The sequence below is a fragment of the Pseudorca crassidens genome, chromosome 8, assembly GCF_039906515.1.
Source record: "Pseudorca crassidens isolate mPseCra1 chromosome 8, mPseCra1.hap1, whole genome shotgun sequence".
NCBI lineage: Eukaryota > Metazoa > Chordata > Mammalia > Artiodactyla > Delphinidae > Pseudorca > Pseudorca crassidens.
The window spans coordinates 23,961,378-23,980,525 of NC_090303.1; the positions used below are offsets into that span (position 1 = coordinate 23,961,378).

At 35.7% G+C, this 19,148-nt stretch overlaps 1 long non-coding RNA gene across 1 annotated transcript in view; it reads left to right on the forward strand.

The window, feature by feature from the left end:
• The window catches only part of LOC137228920 (uncharacterized), a 320,233-nt gene that overhangs the window by 37,295 nt on the left and 263,790 nt on the right, over positions 1-19,148 (forward strand). The window contains exon 6 of the long non-coding RNA XR_010945406.1: positions 10,978-11,066. This is a non-coding gene — a long non-coding RNA (uncharacterized lncRNA). The remainder of the gene's footprint in view (positions 1-10,977; positions 11,067-19,148) is intronic.

A 19,148-nucleotide genomic window follows, 5' to 3' on the forward strand; every position in this document is an offset into this window, starting at 1 on the left:
ACATATGATTTGGGGGGGATACAATTCAACCCACAATGATTAGTATTGCCAAATATTCTCTTATTGTGTTTTAAATAGTATTATATTCTTAAAAAGTTTTCCTTATTTGTATTTGCTTTCATCCTCTAATTTCTTTAATACATTTGTGAACATTTTCTCATAGGATATTTCAAATGTATGCATAAATAGGGAGAATAGTATAGGGAATCCCTATGTACCTGTCACCCAGTTTCAATGATTATCAGATCATGGCCAATCTTGTTATATTTATACCCCTGCTCTCCCCCAGTCATGTGCATTTTTTAAAGTAAATTCCAGATATGGTACCATGTAATCTGGTACTGGTTTTTTATATCTCTAAAGAAAAAAAAAGAACTTTAAAAACATAGCCACGATACTAATATTAAACAAGTATTTATTGAAGAATTTGGCCTGTGGAATTTACTAGATTGGAATTTAGTGATTATATCCATTGGGTGACTTAAGATGTTCCTTTGTTGCCTGCTAGGCCCTGAAACAGATAATTCTATCTAGAGATTGGTTTGAAATTTAAAGATTTAATCATATTTAGGTTCAAATTTTGGGGGAAAATTCTTTATGTGTGATGTTGTGATATTACCATCCATCGACCTTGTAGAAGGTGCTTCTACTGCTCAGCATCACCATGATTTAACCCACATTTCATTTCAGCCACTGATGCAGTGGGCAGTTCAATGGGAAATCAAACTTATTGGCTCTTATAGCATCTTAGCTCAGGCACACTGCATGCCTTTTCACCTGCTGTCAGGACCTTCCCTGAAGCCATGGGAAAGTGAGCGAGAGGTACAGAGAGGTTAACTCCTGAGGATGGAAGTTGCCCAAATTCTCCTATCTCAAGAGAAGCTTATTTAAGTTTGCTCCTGAGTCCTTTTAAAAACAATTTAAAGATCAAATTTATTGAAACATTATTTGCATGGGAGAGTATGCTCACATTTTACCTGTCCAGTTTGATGAGTTTGGGCAACTATAAAAACCCATATAACTACTACCCCAGGCAAGATATAGCACATTTTTATCATCCCAGGAAGCTCCCTTTTGCACTGATTCCCTTAGGAATCAGTCTGTCTGCTCCCCACACAACTATTTATATGATTTCAGTTCTAGAAATTCATATAATGGAATTTTACAAGATATACTCTTTTGAGTCTGTCTTCTTTCACTCAGTATAAAATTTTGAGATTCAACCACATTATATGCAGGTAGATCATTCCTCTTTTTTTTTTTTTCATTCCTCTTTTTATTGTTGAGTAGTATTACATTTTATGAATATATCAAAGTTGGATGCATAGTCACTTGGTGCTCCATAGTCAGGTACTCACTACCAGGTCTTAGTAGTACATCATAAAGTGATTTTCAAAAGGTCTATAACTCTCTGTTGCATACAGCATGGTCTTGCTCTAGGACTCTCCTGATCTGAGTTATGACTCTCTCATTGGGACTAGTCATAAACTCCACGTCGCGTCTTTTCCCATCACTGATACCTCTAATACCACAGAGACTACAGGGAAGCTTGCATCACAGCCTGAAACTTTTTAAATAATCATTTATTTTGATATAATTGTAGATTCACATGCAGTAACAAATAATACAGAGAGATCCTGTGTACCTTTCATATTGTTTCTCCTAATGATAACTTCTTGCAAAGTTCTAGTAAAGTATAACAATCAGGATATTGACATTGATTCAGTCAAAATACAGAACACTTCCATCACCACAAGGATCTCTCATGTTGCCCTCTTATAGTCACATCCACTTCCCTCTCACTCCCATCTCCCTAAGCCCTGGAAACCACTATCCTATTCTCATCCCAACAATTTTGTTATTTCAATAATATATAAATGGAAATATACAGTATGAAACCATTTAAAATAGGCTTTTTTCACTCTTCATAATTCCTTGGCAATTAATCCAGGTGATTGTGTGTATCAATGGTTTGTTCTTTTTCGCTGAGTAGTGTTCCGTGGTATGGGTATACCACAGTTTGTTTAACTATGTTGAAGGATATCTGGATTGTTTCCAATTTGAATGTTATGAATAAGGTACCATAAGCATTTATACAGGTTTCATTTTTGTTTATTGTGAACATAAGTTTTCATTTCTTTGGGATAAATGCTTAAGGGTGCAACTGAAGTATCATATGGTAGTTACATGTTTAGTTTTTTTATTGTTTTTTTTTTTTTGCGGTACGCGGGCCTCTCACTGTTGTGGCCTCTCCCGTTGCAGAGCACAGGCTCCGGACGCACAGGCTCAGCGGCCATGGCTCACGGGCCCAGCCGCTCCGCGGCATGTGGGATCTTCCCAGACCCGGGCACGAACCCGTGTCCCCTGCATCGGCAGGCGGACTCTCAACCACTGCGCCACCAGGGAAGCCCTACATGTTTAGATTTTTAAAGAAACTGCTAAAATGTTTTCCAGAGTAACTGTATCATTTTATATGCCAGATTGTCCACATCCTTGTCAGCCTTTGGTGTTGTCACTATTTTTTATTTTAGCCATTCTGATAGGTTTGTAGTGATATTTCATTTTGGTTTAATCTACGTTTCCATCATTATGGAAATCTGCTAATGATGTTGAGCAGCTTTTCAAGTGCTTATTTGCCATCTGTTTATCCTGTTCTATGAAATGTCTAATCATGTCATCTCTTGACATGACATGAGTATTGTTCCAATAGTCTTTGAAATATTTGAGTATTTTTCTTTCCTGGTATACAGTTAGCAAATTAAGTAGCTGTAGGTTCCTTTAGGAAAAGACTGGGAGATTTATGACCATTTATACCTGTCATGACGTTCAAGGGTCCTTCCTCCTGGGGACTCTACCTTTCTTTTAATCAATGAATTCTGAGTCCAAAAACTAGCAAGGGACCATGACTTTTTATTGGGGCACCTATCCTCAGACTTCTGATTATTCTTAAAATCTTTCCATTTTATAGCCTGTGTTGTATCCTTGTTCACTGTCCATCTAATTTGCCCCTAGGAAAGCTGTGTTCTAACCATTTCCACAAATCTCTGCTTGTCAGGCTTCCCTTGCCATCCCTCTGACCTCACCACTCATAATAATTGCATCCATCTGGCTTCTGTTTTTTCTTGCTGCTTGGGCTCTATTATTTTGAGATTATATCATAACTGTTGCTATTATTTCACCCTGTTCTATAATGTCATCTTCTATTATTAGCCCTAGCCTACAGAGGAGACACACACCGAACTTTAAAAATGATGCAGGTACCCCTCTCACTAGCATATTGCTTATAATTTTGGTAAATATTGTGAGTTTTCTGGCCCTATATGTTAAATTCATTCTAGCACACCCACTTCTGTTACCTTTTAAATACCTTTTGCAATTTTCATATGGCAATTCAGGCATATTTCCACTTACTTAGTATGGGCCATTATATTTTCCATGCTTCTAGGAGCCGTCCTAGTAGGATGTTTGTACTATCTCTTTGACAGAGAGTTATATCCTGTATCCCAGGAGAGGATACGTTGATAATTTTTTGTATCCAACTTTATGTTCTGGCCCTCCTGATAAATATCCCTCAGGGTGTAGTATCCAAATATACTCTACTGGCTTCTCCTGCCACACGGTGGTTAGGTCCTGTGGCTCTTTTGAAGTGCAGTTCCTTTCCTTCTTTATTTGACCCAGTATGTTCTTCTTGGTCAGGACAGATTTTAAGGAATGGTTTTGTGGGGAAGAAGCCTCTGCATCTTCTTTAAGCAAGAGAGACTTGTTATCCTTTTTTTTTTTTTTTTTCTAACAGAGATGTGGGCCATTTCTTCAGGCTCAACAAGTCTGGAGGACTTTGAGAATTACAGAATTTTTAGGGACATCAATCAGACATACCCATTCCATGTGTGAGGGTCCTGTTATTTTCCCCACAATGGTTCTGACCTAGGCATAGCAGTTTTGCCTTAGCTGGGAGTTCAACCTTTGGAGTTTAGCTAATCTGAGGATTAAGTTCTAGGGCTGGTCCTCAGTTTTCTCACTCTATTGCCTCAAGAGATAACACCTCCTTGAAAGCTGCCAGGAAGGCAGTTGGCCTTTCATGCTTAGTTTTTAATTCCTGATTAATCACCTCAGCTATACATTTTCTTATTCAGAATGATCAAATTTAGGCAAAGTCAGTCAATTGCACTGTTCTTATAGTTGTGGTTTCTCCCGTGTTTCTTAAGCAGTGTATACACTGCACCAGCTATTGCTTTCCCATCCTTCAGTATGCCATGCCAGTACAACGCTAGCAACAACTGCAGTTTTAACAATTGCCCTGTCATGTTGTGCCAGGGGCTATCTGTAGTCCATTCACAGTTTGCCATCTGGTAGGAGGAGTTATCCAGCTTCAAACTCCCACCCAAGTTTTGCTCTCTGAACTACTCCTAGCACTGACACAGACTACATTCCCTGGGAAGCAGACTCTGTGATGGAGATTAGAATGCAAGTGGTTTTATATGTTTATAGGTTTATTGATATCAACACCTTAAAGAGGAAGGGAAGGAAGCAGGATTTTGCAGAGGGAGAAGATGAACAGAATCCAGTCTCAGGTGAAGCCTCAGCTGCCTCTCTGGGGGCTCTGGGGGAGATGTGAAGATGGGTTGACCGTGCAGAGATGCTCTGAGTTGGAGTAGTAGAGAAAAGCCTTTCCACCTGGAAAGGAGGTATGTGACGTTGGGTGAGGTGACCTTCTTCAGTTACCTGGTGGGACTGACACCTGAGGGCTATCTGCCAGACCCTCTCTTAGCAGTTCATTTAGCAACATATAAAGGATATTATTCCATAGTGATATACATAGATATTTCTCATTCCATTTTCAAGTTGCATACTACACCATTATATGCATATACCAGGGTTTATTCAATTCATTCTCTTTCAATATATACATTTCAGTCTTCAAGCATTAACAAGTAGTGCTACTACAAATAACCTAATAGCCTTATGCTTATATCTTTTTGTATGTAACTTTTGGATAGACTCATAGAACTTTTGGATAGCCAGTCAAAGGGTAAATATATATACAATATTGCTAGATATTTCCAATATCCTTTTCATAGGCATTTTACCACTTTGTAGCTCCAGCAGCGAGTAATGAAGGTGACTATTTATTCACAATCTCACCAACAGACTGTGCTGTTAAACTTATGATTTTACAATCTGACTTGTGAGAAATGGTATCTCGATGTAGTGTTAATTTGCATTTCTCTTACTATGAATGATACTGAACTTCTTTTCATATGGTTAAGAATCATTTGCAATGTTAGCTGCCTCTCCCTATTTATAGCTCATTTTTCTATGGGGTTGATGGTCTTTCTGTGTCTCTTTTTGTTTTTTTAAAGCTCTGTATACATTATAGATAGTAACCCTCTGTCTGTAACATAAATTACAAATACTTTAAAAAATTTTTCATCTGTCCTTTAGCTTTGCTTGTTGTACATTTTGCTATGCAAAGTTTTATTTTATTTTTATGTAATCAAATGCACCTATATTTTCCTATATTGCCTCTGGATTTTGGTTAGAAAATATTTCCTCACTTCCAGTTTATAGGGTAATTCACACTTGATGATTTTTGAGGAGTCCAGTCCAAGCTAAAAACCTATGTGTGATCTTTCAGTCCCAAACACAGGCAATTATAAAAGTTTACCTGGCAGGTCATATGGGGGGAAGCTGCCTTCCTCACACCAGACTTGGTGCACAGCCTGGAGAGATTTGCAGTTAAGGCTTTAGCACCCCTACGCCTCCAGCCTCCAGTGCTCTTAAGCATATCTGCATTTATAGCCCGAAAGCCTCCATTTGGAGACCTCCTTGGCTGAAAGAGGGGCCAGGCCCAAGCGTTTCTCAGGTACCTCTGTCACCCATATCAGGGGGCCCTGAAGACATTTTTCTCCATTCTGATACAATATTCAGTATTTTTCCACTCCTAGCCCTTCCTTATCTTCCTCCCCTGATCCCCAGGTCTCTATAAAGACAGGTACCTTTTGTTTGGGGCTCCCTTAGCACTGAGAAGATTTTGCCCCGTCTGCATACTCGCCTGCGCTGTTGCTAAGGGGAAAATAAAACACTGGGGAAGGTGGTGCTTTTTCCTGTTTAGCCTCTTGCTTAAAATATCTCAATAAATACCTTGTTTCTTTCATTTTGACTTGTCGTGCCAGCTGACTAGCTCAATACCTGGCAGCTCAGCTCTCCCAACTCAACTATTGACAATTTTAAATACTTATATTACTTCAATTTTTGCATTCATATCTCTGATCCATTTGTAATTTAGCCTAATTTTTAGCATGAGGAATGGATCCAAAATTATATTTTTCTATAAAACCGTCTTGTCACTCCATTATCACTTATTTAAAAGAATGCCTTTTTCCTCCAAATTTGAAATGTTTGGTTGGCCAAAAAGTTCATTAGGCTTTTTCCATAAGATGGTACGGAAAAACCCGAACTAACTTTTTGGCCAACCAATATAACCTTTAAACTAATCATTTGTTGGTGCTTAAATCTTCTGCCTGGAAGTGAAACACACTGCTTCCAATCACAGATATTGGCCAAAGCAAATCACATGATGAAGCCTGATGTCAACAGGGCAGGATGGTATAATCCTACCCCAGGGAAGAATAGCAAATATTTATAAACAATCATAAAATCTACCACACACCCCCATCTCCATCTGTGCGGGTGTGTTCCGCCAGCCCCCCCCTGCAAACTAATAAATGAGGAAAACGCTGTTAGTTTTCCATGTATTCTTCTAAATGTTTTTATGCTTAATCAAAGATAAATATTAGTGGTGATAATAGGCATCCTTCTCTTGTTCCTGAATTTAGTAGACATTCTTCTGGCATATTTAGTAGAGATTTCTAAACTCTTGGGTGGAGATTTTTCCATTTAGCATAATGCTGGATTTGATATTGAAATAGATACATTTTATCATTCTTATTTTACTGAATATTCAATATTGCCAAATTCTAAATTTTCAACAGCTATGGAAATTAATATGATTTTTCTTGAGATCTACTAAGAGAATGCATAATGTTAACATATTTCCTAAATTTGAGCCCTTCTTTTATACGTTATGTAGTCTTTAACAAGTCATCATTTATTATTACTTTAACATGCTTCTGAATACATGTGAGAAATACGGAATATATTTAAATTATTTGCCACAGAGTCTGGCACAAAGTAACGTTCAAACAATATTAGGTATTATTATTTGCCTATATATTCTCCCCTATTTCCATATTTCCTTTGTTTTACATATTAATTTTAAATCATCCAGACTTTAATTTAGCTTACCATGGAAGAGATGTCCAGTTTTTCTTTCTCCCTTCCTCCCTTTACCCCCTCTCCTTCCTTTCCGCCTTCCTTTCTTGGCTGTCTGCCAACGGTTAGTTGAATGTTTTAACAACCTGTATTGACTATTCCTTCATTTGTCCCTTGATTTGAAATGCTGTCTTCATCATTTCTGAATATACTTGGTTTCGTTTAATTGATGGGCTCGTGCCACAGCACCATATTAACTGAATACTACCTCAAGCTCTTCCTATTTTTCTCTTACTTCAATGCTGTTCCTAGTGCCACAGTCCATCTCATGGTGAAATACACCACTTCTCACCACTCTCCTTCTCTAGTGTTGTTGGTATTTGCACTGTCAGTATGAATGTTTTAAAAGTAATTAAATTTGGGGGGAGTCAACATGAAGAGATAGGGAGTAGAGAGAAGGAGGGGTAGAATTCCAGTCTGTTTCCATGCTGTGGTGTAAGGGTTGGCTACTTTACATTCCTTACTTTCCCTGGACCCTGAAGACAGGATCAGACAGTTGTTTAAGTCAACGGCTTACTCTACCTTTCTTAGAGCTACTATTAATCTAGTTCAGAGTGTAGAACATGTGCAATTCCAGAATGCATTTCAAAAATTCAGCACAATTAGTGATGCATTTAGGGACATGATATTTGGCACATGATCTTTAGTATCTTCAGTCCAAATTATGCTCTCAACTGCTCTCTTTTTATGAATTTTTATAGGTTATTTTAATAGAATGTTGGAAGAGTTTGAATTATTATAACTGCAATCACTATAACTTGAAAATTCCATTACTTGTTTATAATGATAGAAATCAATGAGCTATTAAGGTTTGCCTAAAGCCTGTTACCAAACTGTACTTTAAGTTTTATTGGAAATTAACTCTTTGACTCAATCTCCTCAGATATATATACCTGATGTATGTACACACAAAATATGTATTTAAACCTTTATTGAGTAAACTAAGAGCCACATCTCACTAAAGTATTTTTAAAAATACTTTGCAAATGTGTGAAATGCTTTGTACATTGCTGTTCTCTAAACAAAAATTTTAATTAAGTATCCTCCTTAATGTCATTTGCTAAATCAGCAGATCCCCAGAACAGGAATCCTTGCATTCCAAGGAACCAATGTACATGTGGGACAAGATGAGCGGCATGTCACTTGCAATGGCATGCTGAGGAGTGTGCATACCAAAGTAAACAACAGAGTGCATGGCCCTGATTCGCATTTCGTAGGTTTTCTTCTCTAAATAAAATTATCTTAGAGCAAGGAACTAATTTACGCATATGTTAATATTGTGGTCTATTTCAAAAAGTTTTCCTCAGCTATTCCTTTAGTTTAGAGGTTTTCAGTATCGCTCTGTATAACAAATTCTGAGTGACATTGAAGGAGAATTGAGTGAGAAAGCAGGAATATTCACTTACACTATATATCCTTTTTTTCCCTACTGTTTGGGTTTTGGAGCTGGGCTCAATATAGTTATTATCCCAGTGGATTTGTGATGCTTCATAGCTCTTGATTCCTTTCATGCATCTTTTCCTAAAAAGTTATGGTCTTTTAAAAAGAATGCTGAATCATAAAAATCTCAAGTGATAACATGAAGTGAAAAGATAAAATTGAAAACTGTAAAAAAAATAAAATTATAGTCTTTAAGATGGATTTTATATAACCTACTTGTTGATCATAACTTTTGCCTTTATCATTGTGTTTTTGATGTTTGAATTAGTTTTCCATGTCTGAATTAGTTGGGGCCTTTACTAAAGTATGTGACAAAAAATGTTTCAATGTTATGAGAATAATTTTTCTTCATTGTAGTGCAAGACTATTTTTACTTTCCCCCACTTCTGAGGTTTTCTGTGTTTCAAGAAATTATCATATTCAAAGTCGCAGAGAAACATTTGCACTTAGGGCAGTATATGTGAATCTAACATTGGTTTACATATTTGAAACTACATCCAGTGTTTTCATATGTATGGCAGCTTTAATATACAATGGCAGATTGAAGTCAGTGATCTATTTTCAGTGGCAAAAATGGGATACTAAGACTATGGTGACAAATTGAGATTTGCCATTTTGCTGATGAAGATTCTGACATCTACAGCAGGTATGCCCTCTTAAAAATGGGCAGTTTTCCATTTTGTTTTCCCTGTAAAGGCTGACCAGTATTAGTCAGATAAATAACAGAGATAGGTACCATCAGTTTTACAGAACAGAATTCAGGCTGCTTTGGTTAAAACTGCAAGCAGTTTCTTTTTCTTTGTTCACGTATACAATTTTTTTTCCTTCATTTGCAGATTTCTTTTTCAAAGTCATACCTTCCATACTTAAATTTATAAACAAATTGGGACCAAAGATAGCATTAATATAATAAATTATGTTGAAACTACTTCATTTCTCTTTTTCTCAAACAAGAAATTTTATATAACAGCAACAAGAACAAGAAGAAAAACCTAAAGTTTGATTCCATAAGCTTTGTACTGGTTGTGATCTCATCGTGCAGCTGCAAATATGGAGGGAAAACTTCTTGTTATACTAAAATAAAAACACCAATTGGATAATCAACCTAAAAATATTTTTGGATTCCATTTCTACTGCCTGTTAAACATTTATTCCTAGGGACTCTCCTGGCCACTCAAATTCACTCTAATATCTCATTTTTCATCTTACTTCATTCATTCCTCAATAACCTTCAAGCTACTTAAGGGAAAAGACTATGCCCTATTTATCTTTTTATCCATGTTGTCTAGCTCAGGGCCTAGTACATAGTAAGGGCTCAATAAGCATCACTGAATGAATAAACCTGACTCTTCTCCTGGATTGGTAAATTAAGTTTAATGTACTGTCACTCTTTCAGGCTTCAAAACTCTTTGCAATCTTTGCATCCTAAATTCAATCAGTTCCTAAATTGTATAGATTCCAAATGAGAAATATCTTTCAAATATAACTTTTTATCCATTCCCACTGCTAGTTCACTAGTTCAAGATTCCATGGCTTCTCTTATACTAAAGAATTAGTTTTATGTTTTCCCCATTTTCAATCTGTCTCTTTCTCAATCTCTTCTAAGCACTTTGGCTAGATAAATTATTCCATAAGCACAGAATTTACATATCACTTCCTTACATGGATACTTTTAAGCCTCTTTAGTCTCTACAGAATAAAGTTTAATCCACTTTGCATTCAGAGATCTCTGTAATGTGGTCTCAATCTCTTTTTTACCAAGGGACCTAGAGATTGTCTATTATTCTTTCCATCTCTCTGCAATTGTATATGCCTCATGTGGTTTAGGGAACAGCAGAATGACCTTCCCCAAGCTTAAGGCTGGCTTTGATTTTTTTTTTAACATAATTTGGGTTAATCTCAACCCACCTGTAACAAGTCCTGGAATATTAGTTCTCATCTTCTGAGATAAATATATGTCATTCATTAAAAAACAAAAATAACCTGAATTTCACTATGATTGAGAATTTGCTGGTATAATATAATCACCTTTGCATTAGGTCTCTTCAGTTCTTTGGGAAAGTGCAGCTCCACTATCAGTTGAAGCTGCTTTTTCCAAGTTGTTCACATCTTGGAGGTTTACATGCCTTACATTTCTTGAACTGTCCTTCCCCTGACTTGAAACTCAATGCCTTCATCAAATCCTCTCTCTGTCACCTTCTGCAGATCTTCAAAGATGTCCAATACTTCTGCTGTAGCAACACAGTGCTTCATGGAATCCTACAGTGATTGTATCTACGAATTCACTGCACAAGGTATTTCTACAGTTTTTAATTTTTCAAATATGTTATGTTATGCTTGAGAAAGATTGTGAATATTTATGGAAACAACACTATGACAGTTTGGGGTTTTTTTTCAGACGTGGCAAAATAACATGGACAAATAGATGTCCATGGCTAAGCCTATAACTTTTAAATATGTATCTCTTTCAGTGTTCTTTATCACTTCCAAATTTTTTTCTAAAGGCTTTTTTAGGTCTCACACACTTATCTACTTTCTTCAGAGACTTTTTCACTTTATTGGAAGACATTTTCACTCAACAGTGTGGGGAAGATGATATGATGATGCATCATGATTTAATCAATAGGATCATCAAAAGTGATCCTAGCTAAGAAATAGTTTAGACATAACTGCTTCATTGTATTTGCAAATTCATTAGAGCAGGGTTTCCTATTCAGCTGTCAAATTCTGAATAAAATGTTCAAGTTATTATAGTAAATATTTGGATAGTGATAGTTCAGAGAGAGTTATTTCAAGCTGCAGGTTTTTTCACGATTTATTCACCATATTCTTAACTGTGTCCTCTTTGTGGAATCTCTCTTCCAACAGTTTCCTTCCCATTGTGTTTCATATGTCCAAAATCCACTTGATTTTTATGGTTATGTGCCATTTGCTACATTGCATTTGTTTCCTCCAGTTGGAAGAGAACACTTTTCTTTGAATTTTCCTGACCTACTAATCCATTCATTCATTCATTCAGCAATTATTGTCATATGTTGTATGCTAACCATGATCAATTTCAGGCTACCAATATAATGTCACTGAATGCAGAATGTGAAGACATAAACACAATTCCACTCCAGGAATACCATGGAAGTTACCAAATACTGCAAATTAGGGCTGTCTATTTCCCCAGAAAGACAGTTTACAGAAATAAGATTACATATATATATACATATATATGCATATATATATGTATATATATATATATATATATATATATATGAGATTTGTGAATAAGAAGGCTCTGAGATGGTAGCCTGTCTACTGTGTTAGGAAAACAGTGAGGATGACATTACAGCTGGAACAGAGAGAGAGCCAACAGAGTGTTGAAGATAAGGTTAGAAATGTAAAAAGGTGTTTCACCTGAGGCCTTGTATGTCATAGGAAAAATTTTTCTTTTTACTGAGTGACTAGGGGAAACCATTGCATGATTTTGAGCAAAGGAGTGACCTGTTTTGGCTACTGTGTGAAAAATAGATTGACACAGAGAAAAAGCAGAAGCAAGGGGACCAATAAGTAGGGCATTGACTCAGGCAAGATATCACAGTGTCTTGGAACAAGCTGGCAGGAGTGCAGATATAAGAACTGGTCTGTTTTTACAATATATTTTGAAGGTAGAATTGGCAGAATTTGTCAATGGATTGTTTGTGGGGTGGAGAAAAGAGGATTAAAGGTGGATCGAAGAGTTTTGGGATGAGCAACTGGAGGAATGAGATGGGAAAGATTTTAAGCACAACATATGCTGTGGAGAGGGTGGGGATATCAGGAGTGTTAGGTGCTCATTTTATACATGCTAAGTTATCCAAAAACCTGATTGGACTGAGTTCAGGGGAGAATTGGAGAAGAAAAAATTGTAACAGCAAGTATAGCTAACTATAGTGTGGAAGCCTGCATGATCTGGGAATTGTATAGTTTGCTTATGAGCAGCAGTGAGGAACTCCTTCATTTAGTGGTCATAAATTCAAGCGAAGCCAGTGAGATTCTGCATTTTTCATCAGTTCTGTCCAGTTGTGTGGATGCAGGCAGAGAGCGAGGGGATATAGTGACGCCGGGAGAAAATTTCCTGTGTAAATACTGCAGAATTTAAAGTTTATTCTTAGATCAATAACTATGTCTACAAGGGCTTTTCAAGAGGAGGTATGGCTCATTTAGGGATGGATATGATATGTAGAGTCTTCCTTAAATAGAGGTCAATGTGCAAGTTTTGATCCTGAGGAAAAATAATTGTGTTGATCATAGAAGCTTTTTACAAGTAATATCCATTTTATCCCTGAGGTGTTCTAAGCAGTCTCTTTCTCCTTCTGCTTTTGGACTTACACAGAAATTGTTTTCTTTTTGTCTGGTTTTATCTCAGTTCTTTATTTTTAGTTTACATTTCATAAAACCAGAGAATGGTTTAATACGGTGTAATGCATTTTAATGGTGCTATGATTCAGTGACAGTATTTTGTTCTTATAGCTCCATGTTACATGCCATTGATATGGGCTTAACCTAAAATAATGGTTGCACAAGCAGAGGACTGTGACTTCAAATCTCATTCACCACTACTCAATGAAAAAATTCCTATATTATTTAGATAAATAATATGTATTAAAATACAAAATAGGCATTCATTTTGATCACAAATGGTTGAGAATATTCCAATTTTAGCTTATCAAGGCCTTATAGTATTTTATTATTTAAAATTCATAGTACCACTTCAAATTAGCACAATTAACATGCGCATTTGAACTAGGCAATAGTTCCAGACAACTATCCACAAACAATTATTTAAGACAAACCAATTATCTAATGATTCTTTCTTTGTCTCATATGGGTCTATCAAAGACAGCATGCTCTCAGAAATCAATTTACAGCTATTTTATTTTTCATGTAGAACAATTCACAATTTAACAAGTGATGGGTTTTCCCTTTTGTAGTGGTTGTTTACTACCATTACTCAGAAGGACATTTAATTACTCCTGAGGCTTGAGTCATTAAAAAAATTTCAGAGGTTGAAAATGCTCTGCTTTTATTTATCTATATATTTAAACAACATTTATTTAGAACCTACTATGTTCAGATATTGATTTCCCACGTTAAAATTGGACTGCTCTCAAAATACATTAAAATTTGGTAGGAGAGAAATACACTCACAAAAGCAATTCAAGGGAGTAAACCAGGCAGTAAGGGGAGTGTGGATGAGGTTCAGAGTTGGAATGCTGGTGTTGAGTGAGGGCAGTTGTTTTTCTAAAAATCTGTCACGTCAGCATGCTTATGTTAGAAGTTATTCCAAGCTCTCTAGATATGTTCAATACATCTTCTATCAGTGTTATATATTTAATATCAATTATTAATTACACCATTTTGGACCCCATATAATTTAATTTCAACAAAATCTAAACAGAAGAAATAGCCCTAGGAGTAAAACAGTAATAAAGTTTAAGGTGATTCATCTGAATCTACATGTCTTTTAGCTGATAAATATAAATTGGAGTATTTGGCCTTTCCCTGTTCCAATCCACTACCTGATGTAAAATGATTGTCCTTAAATTCAAATCTGATCCTGTCATTTTCATCTCAAAATTCTTCACCAACTTTCCAAGAAAAGTTCCAAGCTTGTTAGGCTGTCCTGCCCAAACTTACCCCATCACCATTGCTGCTGCTACTACTACTACCACTACTGCGATATACACACAAACATACATGCACATATACTCTATCAGGATAAATCCTCATTTTTATTAATGATTGGGCATCTTCTCTTAGAAATCTTTCCTGACCTCTCGGTTTGGGTTGGACTTCACACTCCAAATGTGTTCCCATTGTACCCTGTTCACAACTTTTTCATTATATTGGAAATGCCCTTTTATGCATCTCTTTTCCTTACTAGATTTCTTTTTAGTGATTTTTGTAATGAGTGTGAATGATTAATTTTATGAGTCAACTTGTTTGGGCCAAAATGCCCAGATATTTGGCCAGAGCGATTCTGGATGTTTCTGTGAAGATGTTTTTTGAATGAGATTAACATTTAAATTGGTGGACCTAGAGTTAAGCTGATTATTCTCCATAGTGTGGGTAGGCCTTATTCAATCAGTTGAAGGCCTTAGTAGAACCAAGACTGACCTCTCATGAGCAAGAAGGAATTCTGCTAGTAGACTGCCTTTGACTCAAACTGCAACTTTTCCCTGGGTCTCCAGCCAGCCAACGTACCTCACAAATTTTGGATTTACCAAGCCTCTACAATCATGTGAACAAGTTCCTGAATCTCTCTCTTTTTCTCTCTGTACACACGCACACACACGCGCACACACACACACACACACACACACACACACACAGACACAGGTTCTGTATTTCTGTAGAACCCTAAGTAATATAATCGGGTAGTATGCCTTGTTCATTTTTGCATTCTCACTGTTTTTCACAGCACTTGGAACAAAATGGGTATTTAACACTGATTGAGTAAAAGAATGAGTATACTGTCTAACACATTTCAGACACTATGTAATAATTAATTTAAAAATAAATCAGACTCAGATATTCCTTCAAGAAGCCTATTATCTATTGTGAGAGATAAAACTTGTACATAAATGTTAGTAATACAAGGTAGAAAGAAGTGTCACAAGGAGAGACTAATAATTGACCATTGACAGTGATCAAAAGAGTGTCAGTATGCTTGGAGGAATACTGTCTCTCTAGGAGCTTAGGGCACTTTTACAGCACAAGTCAAGAGAGAGCTGTTGTGCTTAGAGTAGAATCACTCCTTTGAATACATCCATTTCTGGATGTCTAGAGAATGCCTGCATAGCAAGGGTAAGGCTCTTCTTCTGCATCCATGATTTCTCCATCAGCAGAAGTCAAATGTGAGTCTCAGAATTCTGTATACCCTAGAACACCTCAACCCTTCCCTCACCTCAACACTCACAGGCTTGCCAAAACTATCTTCCTTGAGACCATTGGAATTTTCTCCTAATGCCCCACGTCCTTTTTCATTTTACATCCCACAAAAAGCTAGGACTCTTACTATCCCTTATTCCTTAGGCTCTAGTCTCCATTTAGCTCTGTATTTTGCTTTTTCTGACTCCATATACTATTCCTCCCATTTCCTGAAAATCTTCCATTGATTCCTCTGTAACTCTTGAAAGCCAACCTCAAAATCCTCCATTTTAAACATTTTTTTTTCTGAATGTCCCTTCATCTTCTTGATGTAAGAAAAATTCTGGACTTTCTAGTGTTTCTTTTCCCTGAGCCATTTGTTTAAGTGAAAGAATTTGATGGGCACCACACTATGACAGTTTTCCTTGCTTCCAGACAGCTAACCATTAAGCTAAGGTTGCATACTATAATTTTTAAAATCACGGTATACACTGTAAACTAACAATTTCTGTATTACTTAAGGTAGGTTAGAATGTGTTGTGGTAACACACAACCCCCAAATATCACTGGCTTCATATAACAAAGATTCATTTCTTTCACATTCTATTTGCCTGTTATGGGTTAGCTGAAGGCTCAGCTCTGTGTCATCTTCACACAGGAATGCAGGATAATGGAGAATCCATCACCTGTAATGTTACTAGTCACTTAGGAAATGAAAAAGGAACATGGTGGAAAATTAGCAGGCACTACATTCTATGGTGTAGTGACCCACAACAATTCCGCCCATGTTTCTTTGTCCAGAGAAAGTCACAAGGCTACATCTAATTTTATGGGAACCAGGAAATGAAATCCTACCATGGATCAGAAGGAGAGAAACCAGAAATACCCCTGAAAAACATCAATACCTACTACAGACCTTAAACCAGGGTAGATAATACCACGGTAACAAGACAAATCTTAACGATACTGCATATTTAACCTCAGCTTCTACCTGGCATCCCTTTTGGAAAATATTTTGATGATGAATTCTATCCCCCAAATTATTTATAAAACCAAAACATAAATAAAAGAAAGAACTACTCATCTATGAAGTATTCAAATTTGCCACTCAAGGAAGTGGTTTTATATTTAAAACTATGTTTATGTTATGTGACATAACATATGAAGTATTCAAGTTTGCCACTCAAGGAAGTGGTTTTATATTTAAAACTATGTTTATGTTATGTGACCATTAGCAAATTAAGAGATATTATTTTGATGCTCATATCCAGCATATAATATGGATTAAAAAGGCAGTTTCCCAGACTCACAGACTTAGAGAACGAACTTAATGGTTACCAGGGGGGAAGGGTGGGGGGAGGGATAGATTGGGAGTTTGAGATTGACATGTACATACTACTATATTTAAAATAGATAACCAACAAGAACCTACTGTATAGCACAGGGAACTCTGCCTAATATTCTGTAATAACTTAAATGGGAAAAGAGTTTGGAAAAAATAAAATAAAGGTTCTTTTTTTATTCTAGGGAAAAAAAGGCAGTTTCCTATGTTTCAATTTTCATATTTAGATGCAAATCTTAAAGTATTTATACACTAAATTTATTTCTACATAAACAAAATCTAGAAGATTATTTTGGAATATATATTAAACAGTTATTTTCTTTTTTATTAATATATTTTTAAAGTCAATGAATAAAAATAATTGTTTTCTAATAATATATGAACATTAGGAAAATAATGCCATCATGTTCTTGAAAAAAAACCTTTCAAAAATGACTTTATCAAAAAACATAAATAGATATTAAATCAGGGACTGCATTTTTATCTGAATATAAATAAATACAAAAACAATTCATTCCAAGATTAGAATATTATTCAACATCATGAATAATTTTCATCAAGTATATACTGGTTGTACCATTTTGGGACTTATGGCCAAAAATGTAAGAACAGTAGAAATGGGCTTGTTCAATTATACTTTGTTCATTCACTCTATAAAAGTATTCACTTGTTCTACAAATACGTCCCTCTCAGAATTCTATAGTTGGTTTTGAAGAGGTCAACAGATTATAGAAATGTAAATAAATAAATCATGTAGTATATTGGAAGTCCATATGCACTGTAGAGACAAATAAATTAATGAGAGGGAGTCAAGCAAGCCAGTGGAAGGGTGGGGGCTGTGTTGAATGGAGGGTCTACAACCTCAATATGTCCTTGACTCTGCTCTCCAGTTGTTATGTTCTTCCACTCTGAACATGCATTTTATCTACTTTTAAGTCATTATGAAATTTTCATTTTTTAATTGTCTTTGTTTACCACAAAGTCTTACCATAATAAAGAGGAATTTTACCATAAAAGAAAAGTGAATAGCATTAATTTTAGAGTAGTCAACAAAAACAATTTATAGCAAATTTACATAGTATACTGCTGGTGTAGTTTTAGTTGCTGAATGACTATGCTAAGCCTTGCAAACTTTTGGCAAAATGCTAATAATGTCAGGTATTTTTAGATGAAGAATATAGGGAAATTTTACTTGAATTATAAAATACATATTGTGATGGAGACTAGAACTTTTGTTAAATTATAAATGGGACATACATTATCTTTTAAATCATAATGTGAGCAGGTCTTAGGTACTGACTGGTTCCATATTCTCCTTTCACATCTGTGGTGAACTTCCTTTTCAGTTCCCTTCAATATGATCAATTCTCAATAAAATGATTGTGACTAGCGTTGCAGCAAATAGTATTTAGGTGAATAGAGTTGCGTTATCACCATACTTCACAGATCACAGGCAAATTTCATATTTGGAAAAATACAATAAGAAGAGAACTTTCCCAAAATTATTTTGAATAAGAATTCTATCATACAAGAACCCTCTCACTCTCTCTTTAAAAAAGTTTTTTAAACTTTAGCCCTCTGACCTCATCAGCAACCATTTTTACAATTTTATTATTTTTTATAGTAAAGTTTTCTTGTAAGCTTCAGAAATGACAACTATTAAATTACAACCCATAATTCAATCTACCCTTTGCTCTTTCCTTAAAATGTATCTTCATTGATGAGTCACATTCTCCTGTTGCTTTCAACCCATGAATCATTACGTCATTTCTATAGTATAATTACCTGTGCTGCCTTCATTTATTACTGGAAGAGGCATAATACAGAGTTAATGAATTTCTCTTGGAAATGATAACTTGGATTATGTCCATTGCTAACATAATTTCTTGGACATTTTCTCTTATTATGTTATTACAATGGAAGAGAATGCATCAATGTTTTAAACCCATCACCCAAAATAACTATAATTATAACTGCTTTTATTTACACAGTATCTTTTGGCTGAGTGTTCACAAATACTTCAGAATTAGGTCGTAAACAGTACATAGAAAAGATAATGCAGAAATAGTAATGGGGCAAATATATTTTGTTGGGTTGGACTGCTCACAGAAGCTGGATAATAAACATTAGCATA